Raw genomic sequence first — 10,653 nt, 5'->3', positions numbered from 1 at the left:
CCCACACTTCTAAATTGCACCATCTGCCCCTTTGGCAGCTGTCTGGGAAGCCAGATCCCACACTTTGAAGTGTAGTGTTTCATACAATCCAAAAGTGGTAGCAGAGGCCAAGCATGGTGCCTCACGTCTGTAATCCCAGCAATTTGGGAGGCCGAGACAGGCGGATCATGAGGTCAGGAGTTTGAGACCAGCCTGACCAGCATGGTGAAACCCCGTCTCTAGCAAATATACAACAATTAGTCAGGCATGGTGGTGCATTTCTGTAATCCCAGCTACTCGGGAGGCTGAGGTAGGAGAATCACCTGACCCCAGGAGGCAGAGGTTGCAGTGAGCTGAGATCGCACCACTGTGCTTCAGCCTGGGCGACAAAGCAAGACTCCATCTCAAAAACAAACAAACAAACAAACAAGCAAAAGTGGTAGCAGAAATCAGAAAGTCCAGGTATGTAGCTACTTTGCCTGGTTGTACAGCAGCAGCCAAGGGTGAAAACTGAATACTCCCACAGAAGTCCTAAGTTCACCAAGTAATTGCAGTACCCATCTGTGTTAATTAATTGCCTTTATCTGAAGGAAAAATAAAACTCCTATCTCTATGACAACCAGGTGCTTACAGCTTAGAGCAAGTCACCTAGGCTAAACTCCCCTGGTGACAGGGAGACAAGGACATCATCTTTCTAGACGTTCACATTTCAAAGATGGCTCCCAGGCCCTGAAGAAAGACATTTCCAGGGGACGGGTGTGGTGGCTCATGCCTGTAATCCCAACAGTTTGGGAGGCTGAGGCTGGAGGATCACTTGAGGCCTGGAGTTCAAGTTCAAGATATTCCTGGGTTCTAGGGTGGACAGAGGCTTACATATCAAAGGAAGAATTTATAAATACAAATTTTCTCAAGGAAATGCTCTAAGGAAAGTGAAATGGGGAAGGTCTCTTCTTGCTCTTTTGGCAACAGGAAAATCTCAATTTTCTGTTTAGTTACACTTACAGTTTCCCCCTTTTGTTATTCTTTTATAGTAACAGTACAATTTTCTAATTGTCTCCACTGCTTTGAAATGAAGCTCATTGGCACTGGAGAAGCTGGTTCATTCGCACAGTCAGCTTTCACATTCCCTCTTTTGATCAAGGTCTTTCTTTGAAAACCTCACAAACCTGAGGTGATCCACCTGCCTCAGCCTCCCAAAGTGCTGGGATTACAGGCACAAGCCACTGTGCCCGGCCCTATAACCAATGTTTTTAATTGTATCCCTCTAGAGAGAGTGAGCAGAGATGTCTGTGTATGTCTGTATTGTGCTTTGTGTTTTACAGAACATTTACTCTTTATAAAGCACATATTTCTAACCTAGGAAAATATCAAATGGAAAGGGGATGGGAATACCTTTGATATGTACATTCAGCAGAACTATGTGCTGCCGGGTACAGTTGCATGAACATATACACATCTCCACTTCCTGTGAGATAAAATTTTAGGAAGAAAATTTTCTTTAGGAATCAGTCTTCCCCCAGGCCTTATTTACAACGTCTGGCTTACTGTCAACCTGTGGGTCTGCCCACCAACCCTACAGGACCTCATATCCCTCCCTTCTCAAATGCCTACCTCTTCCCTTCCCTTCCCCCCCACCATCAGAAAACAGGCAGAGATATACACAGCCATCAGCTTCTCAAACTTGATTTTATTGTAATCATCACTGTTGGTGGTGAGGATTTGTCCAATTTGGTCTCTCCATGTTTAATTAGTCGTTGTCACCCTCCTCTGATGATCCTTCAGATGCGTCTGGGTCTTCTTCCTCTGTCGAAGATCCTTCGGATGAGTCTAGGTCTTCATCCTCCTGTGAAGATCCTTCAGCAGAGTCTTGGTCTTCATCCTCCTCCTCTTGGACTGGATTGATGGAGTTCTCCAGAGACTGGTCATTCTCCAGTTGATTTGGATGTATTTTCTTAGTTTTCCTGTCGCACAACACTAATATTGTTGAATATTCTGCTGTTTTCATCTTTTTCAAACTTGGTTCGGGGGCTAAGTCACTGTTTGGTGTCTCCTGCATCTGTTAAGAAAACAGAGAGAGGCCAGAAAGACATTATTTTGGGTGAATAGGATAGAGACTGGATAGCAACGGGGGCTTCATGAGAAGGAATGCAGGTTGAGGAAGGGGTTTGATCCAGAGAAGAACAAGGTTGAATCACAGGGTAGGGATCTATGGGGAAGAAGAAGAGGAGCATGGGTAGGGTCATCTGTTAGTCCAAACTGCACCATTTTGAAAGTTCTTTGCTATTTTGCAGACCTTGGTCAAAGTGAAACATCCCATGGGGGTTCAGGCCGTGAGAAACATCCTGCCTAACCACCTGTCCACAAGGCAGACAAAGGCCCAACTAAAGAAACAACCCTATCATATCTTGCTTGGCAAAGTTCTAAGGAACACCGCAATGATATTCCACCAGAAAGAGGGCCAAACCACCTGGTCATAACATCTTATCAATATCCTGCCGGGCAGCAAGCCATACTGCCCAGATCCCTCCCACCCATACCTGTAAGTACCCCAGGCTGTAAGCGGTGGTGGGATCTGGCATTAAGCTGATCCCCAACTTCCACAAGTGTCTGCAGTATTCCTGTGTTGCTGTTTGAGCTGCCCCCTCTCTGTGTGTCTTTCTTTCACCCTTGCCTTCGCTTCAAAACCTAACAATCTTACCTCATCATTTTTGTTGGAGTCTCAGGGGCTTTTCCTCTTCTCCCCGTTGGTGCTTGAAGTGGGCTTTTCCATGATTCTAGTTGGTTGTTGAATGTCTACAGCAGGATCTTGTAGAGTCCAGACTTCCACAGCTATATTGAAGCTTCCCAGTGGCCCAGAGCTCTTGCCCTCCCTATACATACCCTCCTGGTGACAAGGCAAAGCCACACCCTTGGGCTTTGTTCGATCATACAGGCAAGTGTCCCAGCCAATGGCAGACCTAGGGTGGCTTAGACATCACAAAGCACCACTGCTGACCACTGCCTGGGCTTGTGGGGGAGGGGTGACAGGGGTGTAGAGGAAATCAAATGCTGTTGTTCTTTCAGCATCCCCTGAAGATGCATCCCAAATTGATCTGCTGCCGCTCCTCATTTCTCCATGTTTAATGTTCATGGTTCGCATGGAAGTGAGAGGATGATTCCTTCAAGCCCTTCCCCATAGCCCTTCCTATTAAGTGATTCATTCTTTTGTCTTCCAGCCCTCACCATGACTTAGTATTTTAGATATCTCACCTCAAATCCCCCAAGCTAGTGTGGCTACATTTAATTATTGGTGAAGATGTGCATTATCCCATTTCCCTCCTACAGTTCCTTCATATGCACCTTGAAGACCATTTACTTTTGGGCTACTGCCAGGCAAATTTCAACCCATGTTCTTTTACCCAATGTCCATGTAGTTCTTTTAAGTTTCCTATTTCCAATCTGAAACAATGGCCTTCAGTCTGTCACAACTTTAGTGAATAAACATTCTTTACCGTGTATCCTAGTCTTGTTTCAAATCAGGGGTGTATGTTCATAGTAAATGTAGTATCCCAACATGAATTCTACCAGTACGTGGGGTGGGGGAAGGAGTAAATATTCAAGTGCTGGAAGTTGTTCTAAGTATTCACCTGCAGGATACTACAATCTAAGACTAACATGTGCAAGAATGTGGGCATAGTTAAGCTTTGTACTGGAGATTGTGTCCAGTGCCGAAAAAAAATGCATTCAGATTGGAAGGGAGAAGTAAAAGTATCTTTTATCAAAGACTACATGAGAGTGTATGTAGAAAAGTCAATCTAAAAAAACTGCTTCTACAATAATTGAGGTTAGCAAGATTTCAGAGTAAGCAATCAACATATAAATCAATTGTATGTTTATCTATTAGAAGTTATATATTAGAAATTTATATATTAGAAGAGACAGTGTTTCAGCCAATGGTAGTCCTAGGGTGGACTGGAAGTTAATTTCAACAACTGAAAGTTGAAACTAAGAACAGTGCAACTTAAAATATCACTAAAAATAGTAAGGCTTAGGGACAAATCTGAACAAAGATGTAAATGACTTGTACACTGAAAACTACAAAAAAAATTGCAAAGATAATGGCATAAGAAAAAATTAAAATGTATTTTTGATTTTTGGTTGGAAGATTCAATATTGTAAGATGGCAGTTATTTCCAAATTCATCTATACTTTCAACTCAATCTAACCAAAATCCTAAAATAGTTTTTAATAGAAATTGACAAGATAATTACAACATCCACATGGAAATGTAAAGTGCCTAGAATACCCAAAAGACAAGTGTTGAATCTTAAAAAGCTCTGGATTATATTAATGTCGGTGTTCTAGTTTTGATAGTGTAATGTGGTAGCATACTGAAGAGTGTAGTATTGGGAGAGACTGGTTGAAAGGTACATAAGGACTCCATGTACATATCTTTGAAACTTCTTGTGAACTTATAATTGTTTCAAAATAAAAAGCTAAAAATATTTTAAAAGGCAATAAAAGAGAGGGCCAAATACAGAGAAGGCATGGCCCTAGATTCTTCTCCCTGGTTGACACTTGTCTCATCCTCTATAGGAAGTAACAAAACTCGATAATGGAAAATAAATTTAAAAAATAAAACACAAGAGAAACAGACCCTGGAATTTTGTTTCAGTGTTCATCAAGCTCACATATCTTTACATCATACACCCTAAAATCAAGAGAGGCCTAGCAAAATACCCTGCTGACCTCCAGATGCAACCAATTTATTGCATTCCCATGACTGTCATCTAAACACAAATGAAACAAAAGATTGGTATTAACGTATATAATTTTTTTAGTGAACCCCAGATGTTGTCTAGAGTTCAACAATTCCATTTATTAAATGCTCACAAGCAAACTTTTAATAATTTTTTGCACTCTGGTCTGCAATTAACAGTGCGAATAAAACCCTGTCATGTCATGTTATAGAAAGAAAAACAAACAAACAAAACACCAAAAGGCCACATCAAATAGAGTAGGTCAGAAACTGATTCCAGTTGCTGAAAATAGTAACTTTCAATTACCTTATTACCTTTCAAAATTGTTTTCTGAATTTGTTTACCAAAAAAATTTTTTTTATTATACTTTAAGTTTTAGGGTACATGGGCACAACGTGCAGGTTTGTTACATGTGTATACATGTGCCATGTTGGTGTGCTGCACCCATTAACTCGTCATTTAGCATTAGGTATATCTCCTAATGCTATCCCTCCCACCTCCCCCCACCCCACAACAGTCCCCGGTGTGTGATGTTCCCCTTCCTGTGTGCATGTGTTCTCATTGTTCAATTCCCACCTACGAGTGAGAACATGCAGTGTTTGGGTTTTTTTCCTTGTGATAGTTTGCTAAGAATGATGGTTTCCAGCTTCATCCATGTCCCTGCAAAGGACAGGGACTCATCATTTTTTATGGCTGCATAGTATTCCATGGTGTATATGTGCCACATTTTCTTGATCCAGTCTATCATTGTTGGACATTTGGGTCGGTTCCAAGTCTTTGCTATTGTGAATAGTGCCGCAATAAACATATGTGTGCATGTGTCTTTATAGCAGCATGATTTATAATCCTTTGGGTATATACCCAGTAATGAGATGGCTGGGTCAAATGGTATTTCTAGTTCTAGATCCCTGAAGAATTGCCACACTGACTTCTGCAATGGTTGAACTAGTTTCCAGTCCCACCAACAGTGTAAAAGTGTTCCTATTTCTCCATATTCTCTCCAGCACCTGTTGTTTCCTGACTTTTTAATGATCGCCATTCTAACTGGTGTGAGATGGTATCTCATTGTGATTTTGATTTGCATTTCTGTGATGGCCAGTGATGATGAGCATTTTTTCATGTGTCTTTTGGCTGCATAAATGCCTTCTTTTGAGAAGCGTCTGTTCATATCCTTCACCCACTTTTTGATGGGGTTGTTTTTTTCTTGTAAATTTGTTTGAGTTCATTGTAGATTCTGGATATTAGCCCTTTGTCAGATGAGTAGATTGCAAAAATTTTCTCCCATTCTGTAGGTTGCCTGTTCACTCTGATGGTAGTTTCTTTTGCTGTGCAGAAGCTCTTTAGTTTAATTAGATCCCATTTGTCAATTTTGTCTTTTGTTGCCATTGCTTTTGGTGTTTTAGACATGAAGTCCTTGCCCATGCCTATGTCCTGAATGGTATTGCCTAGGTTTTCTTCTAGGGTTTTTATGGTTTTAACTCTAACATGTAAGTATTTAATCCATCTTGAATTCATTTTTGTATTACGTGTAAGGAAGGGATCCAGTTTCAGTTTTCTACACATAGCTAGCCAGTTTTCACAGCACCATTTATTAAATAGGGAATCGTTTCCCCACTACTTGTTTTTGTCAGGTTTGTCAAAGATCAGATAGTTGCAGATATGCAGCATTATTTCTGAGGGCTCTGTTCTGTTCCATTGGTCTATATCTCTGTTTTGGTACCAATACCATGCTGTTTTGGTTACTGTAGGCTTGTAGTATAGTTTGAAGTCAGGTAGCGTGATGCCTCCAACTTTGTTCTTTTGGCTTAGGATTGACATGGCAATGCAGGCTCTTTTTTGGTTGCACATGAACTTTAAAGTAGTTTTTTCCAATTCTGTGAAGAAAGTCATTGGTAGCTTGATGGGGATGGCATTGAATTACAGAGGAAGGCACCATGCCTGGCCTCTGCTACCACTTTTGGATTGCATGAAACACTACACTTCAAAGTGTGGGATCTGGCTTCCCAGACAGCTGCCAACAGGGCAGATGGTGCAATATAGAAGTGTGGGGGAGTTCGTGCCTGTGGGGTAAATTTTGACCAATAAGAAAAGGAACCAGGAGTGAGAGTCAGGTACGTAAATTGCCTCTCCTCTCCTCTCTTCTCCTCTCCTCTCCTCTCCTCTCCTCTCCTCTCCTCTCCTCTCCTCTCCTCTCCTCTCTCCTCTCCTCTCCTCTCCTCTCCTCTCCTCTCCTCTCCTCTCCTCTCCTCTCCTCTTCCTCTGCACCATTCCAGCCATGGTGCCTAGATGTGTCCTGTATGGCCCAAAGCCTGTTTCCTTGTGAACCTGAGCTAAAACAATGGGCATTCAAACACCCGAAGACAGTGGTAAGTGTTGTGGAGGACCCAGATCTGGGCAGAGGAAAATTATCCCAATAAGGAAATGGACAATTTGAGGATTTGGAGTAGGGGGAAGGACTAGAAGAACCAGTAGTAATATAGCTTAGGGATACTATTTTTGGAGAAAAAGGCAGTTCTGTTGATTTTTGCAGTGAACTGCTTAGCTCTATAAAATATATACTTCTTTCTTTCCGTCAGTCTCTCCTGTGAAATCTTCCATAAAGTATCCTTTTATAACTATCTATTGCCTGTGATGTGAATTTTCTTCTTTTCTTTTTTTTTTTTTTTAGAGATAGAATTGCTGTCGCCCAGGCTGGAGTGCAGTGGGGCGATCTCGGCTCACTGCAATCTCCACCTCCTCAGTTCAAGTGATCCTCCTGTGTCAGCTGCCCTAGTAGCTGGGACTACAGGCGCGCGCCAACAACGCATGGCTAGCTGTTTTTTTTTTTTTTTTTTTTTTTGTATTTTTAGTAGAGATGGGGTTTCACCATCTTGGCCAGGCTGGTCTCGAACTCCTGACCTCAGGTGTTCCACCCTCCTCAGTCTCCCAAAGTGCTGGAATTACAGGAGTGAGCCACCATGCCCAGCCTGTCAGTTTTCTTTTGGACAATAAAACAGATTGAGTCTTGTGCCAAAATGCAGGGGAAGCTGCACCCAGACAGGTAACAAAATATTATATACAGTAATAGATAGGTTTTCTACATACCAATAATAACCATTTAGAAAACCAAATTGAGAAAAATTACATGTATATAGTGAGAAAAGTACATAAAATATCTAAAACCAGATGATTGGAGCAAGATGGCAGATAGATCCCGTGCCCCAGTCAACATTCCATTGAACTGGGAAGAAAATGGTTTCAAAGGTCAACTCTTAACAGTAGAGGAAAATAGGAAAGTGTGTCAGCGGTCCACCAGAAATATTGAGGCATTCCTGGGAGATAGAGTAGATGGGGTCAGACTGACAGAGAAACCCAAGGAGACAAGACCACAGCTCAAATCACTGTAGGCGAGATATCCTGTTTGTTTTTTGAGACGGAGACTTACTCTGTCGCCCAGGCTGGAGTGCAGTGGCGTGATCTCGGCTCACTGCACCCTCCGTCTCCCAGGTTCAAGGGATTCTCCTGCCTCAGCCCCTGCAGTAACTGGAATTCACAGAGGCCAGCCACCACTACCGGCTAATTTTTGTATTTTTAGTAGAGATGGGGGTTTCACCCTGTTGGCCAGGCTGGTCTCAAACTCCTGACCTCAAGTGATCTGCCTGCCTCGGCCTCCCAAAGTGCTGGCATTACAGCGTGAGTCACTGTGCCCGACCAGGAGATGCTCTTTGTAACAAAGCCTCTGAAAAACTCCAAACCCTGAATCAAAAAAAAAAACACGGAGCAGGAAACGGCCTTAGGATAATCATCATGTAGGTTAATTTAAATGTTCAGATTCGCCTCCAACACCACAGACAGATTGGCTGGCAGTAGCCACTTTTGCCTCTAAGATGAAACTCTGATAATTGTTCATTAAAGAAAGTGAAGGCCTGGCGAGGTGGCTCACACTTGCCATCCCAGCACTTTGGGAGGCTGAGGCAGGAAGATTGCCTGAGGCCAGGAGATCGAGACCAGCCTGGGCAACATAGTGGATGCCGTCTCTACCAAAAATAAAAAATTAGCTGGGTGTGGTGGTGTGTGCCTGTAGTCCCAGCTAGTTCGGAAGCTGAAGCGGGTGAATCCCTTAAGCCTGGGAGCTCGAGGCTGCAGTGAGCTGTAATTGCATCACTGCACTCCAGCCTGGGAGACAGACTGTGATCCTGTCTCAAAAATAACACAAAAAATTAATGTATCAGAACTTGGTGCAACTTCAGCCCTTTACAGTAATAACCGAGGAGAAAAACACATTTGTGGAGAGGGGACCATATTCACTCTTTATCCATGATAGACAGATAGTCGGGAGCTTTATATACCCAAGGAACCTAAGAAATAATGTTCCCTGTCATAACTCACAATCTTCCAGCCACCCTTCCTGGCACCTGTCTTGTGGGCTGGGGGACCCAACTTATGGATCCCATCTTCCCAGGGAGAAAGAAAAATCAAATCCTTCATTATCTCTTTTAGGGTATCCTCTCCTCTATTTGCATGGAGGATAAGGCACTCAATATCTAGTAGCTGAATGTTACAATTGTGTAATACAGAACTATATTGGGATAAAATAGAATTTGTTTCCTCTGAGACACAGGTAGAGGTACGTCCACACTGACCTGGGTGGCAGCCACCTCTTCCTGCAGTGCCAGGCAGGGCATGCTCGCAGATCTGGGGAAACTCTACTGCTCCCGGAGCCCCACAACCTCCTTCCTGGCACCCTCTCCCTCTGGTGGCTGTGACAGCCCCCACTTGGCCTTGGATCTCCCCTGCTTCTTTGCCTGCCCCTCTTCTGCCCACCCTGCATATCTCTGTCTCCCACTGTCCCTGCTGTGACCACGACTGCCTCTCCCTCCCTGCACTCTCTCTCTCCTGGGGCTCCTTGTCTTGGGAAAATGAACCCGCAACCTCTACCTTGTCACTGGGGACAGAAGCCGGGGCTTGTTGAATTCTCCCTCCCTCCACCACACACACCTGTCCTCCTTAATGTTTCTGATTCAGTGAGCTCCAAACTCAGCCCCTCCTGCACCTGCCAGCTGTGGGACCTCAGACAAGACGCCTACCATCTGTCTGGGACTCCGTCTCTCATCTAATACATAAGCATAAAGATGATAGTGTCCTCCTTCCAAGGCTGGGGAGAAGCGGGAGGCCTTGATGTCTCCATTCACACACAATCACACACAATGGTTTGTTCGAAAATAGACTCCCATCTGCGCTCCCCTTCCGCAGACCTGTTTCCCCTCCACACTGTGCAATGGTACATGTGAGAAAGAACTGGCTCCTTCTGAAATCATCGTCCCCACCCCAGTCCCAGGCCTCTGGTTGCTGAGACCCCTGATGGGCAGTCTCATGCTTCTGTCCAGGGGACTTTCCCACCGTTGCTCCCCTGCATGGAGACTGAGTGGACTCTTCTATTCCCTGTCCATCACAGGGTCTACAGTGCACGCATCTTCCTCATTCCTCCATGTTCCCCAGATGACGATTTCATCTGTGTCTCCTCCCACATACTCCCAAATGGACCGTCCCAGCCCTTGAACTTGAAAATCATTCAGAGAGCAAAGGCCCAGATGCCCAACCTCCTGCTGCAGTATCCTGCTCCAGGACTGAAGTGTATAGTCTCTATCAAAATAAAAACTGGAGGCCAGGTGCAGTGGCTCACTCCTGTAATCCCAGCACTTTAGGAGGCCAAGGTGGGAGGATTGCTTGGGCCCAGGAGTTGGAGACCAGCCTGGGTAATATAGCGAGACTTTCTTGACAAAACCTAAAAAAATTAGTGGGTCATGATGGTGCGTGGCTGTAGTCACAGCTTCTCTGGAGGCTGAGGTGGGAGGATCCCTTGAGCCCACAAGTTCAAGGCTGCATTAAGCTATGATCGTGCCACTGCACTCTAGCCTGGACAGAGCAAGACCCCACGTCTAGAAGAAACAAAGGA

General features: G+C 44.0%; 1 pseudogene; it reads right to left on the bottom strand.

The window, feature by feature from the left end:
* Positions 1–1,646: 1,646 nt before the first annotated feature.
* LOC129476251 (sperm protein associated with the nucleus on the X chromosome N2-like) lies at positions 1,647–2,871 on the bottom strand (annotated as a pseudogene).
* Positions 2,872–10,653: the final 7,782 nt, after the last annotated feature.

This window comes from Symphalangus syndactylus, chromosome X (genome assembly GCF_028878055.3).
Source record: "Symphalangus syndactylus isolate Jambi chromosome X, NHGRI_mSymSyn1-v2.1_pri, whole genome shotgun sequence".
Taxonomy (NCBI): Eukaryota; Metazoa; Chordata; class Mammalia; order Primates; family Hylobatidae; genus Symphalangus; species Symphalangus syndactylus.
Note: the sequence above shows the minus strand (reverse complement) of the source record. Positions and strands in the feature narration are given on the sequence as shown.